This window comes from Echinops telfairi, unplaced genomic scaffold, assembly GCF_000313985.2.
Source record: "Echinops telfairi isolate 266 unplaced genomic scaffold, ASM31398v2 ScPeMD7_31;HRSCAF=116, whole genome shotgun sequence".
NCBI lineage: Eukaryota > Metazoa > Chordata > Mammalia > Afrosoricida > Tenrecidae > Echinops > Echinops telfairi.
Genome location: NW_022103928.1, coordinates 28,838,206 through 28,838,655, shown reverse-complemented (window position 1 = coordinate 28,838,655; position 450 = coordinate 28,838,206).

The following is a 450-nucleotide window of genomic DNA, read 5'->3' as shown; positions in this document are numbered from 1 at the left end:
CTGTTTGCAATTTGTTTCGCTAATCCAGTTTGTTGAATTTGACCCCATGATACCTATGACTGCTAGGAGCAAAGTTGGAAACAAAACACATCTTCGTGCTGCTAAGGCCCCAGAGAGCAAGGTGTAGAGTGAAAGGTCCTTTTAACGCAGTGGTTCTCAACCTTCCTAGTGCCCCGACCCATTAATACAGTTCCTCATGTGGAGACGCCCAATCATAAAATTATTTTCGTTGCTACTTCATCACTGTAATTTTCCTACTGTTATGAATCGTCATCTGATATGCAGGATGTATTTTCATTGTTACTAATTGAACATAATTAAAGCATAGTGATTGTAATTATATATTGTGAAATACTTATTTCTAATTACGTATAAATGAAATTTTGTCATGTAGCATGAGTAACAGTCTTCACGCTGGGTCCTCGTAGGTGGCCATATCTGCATGTGAGC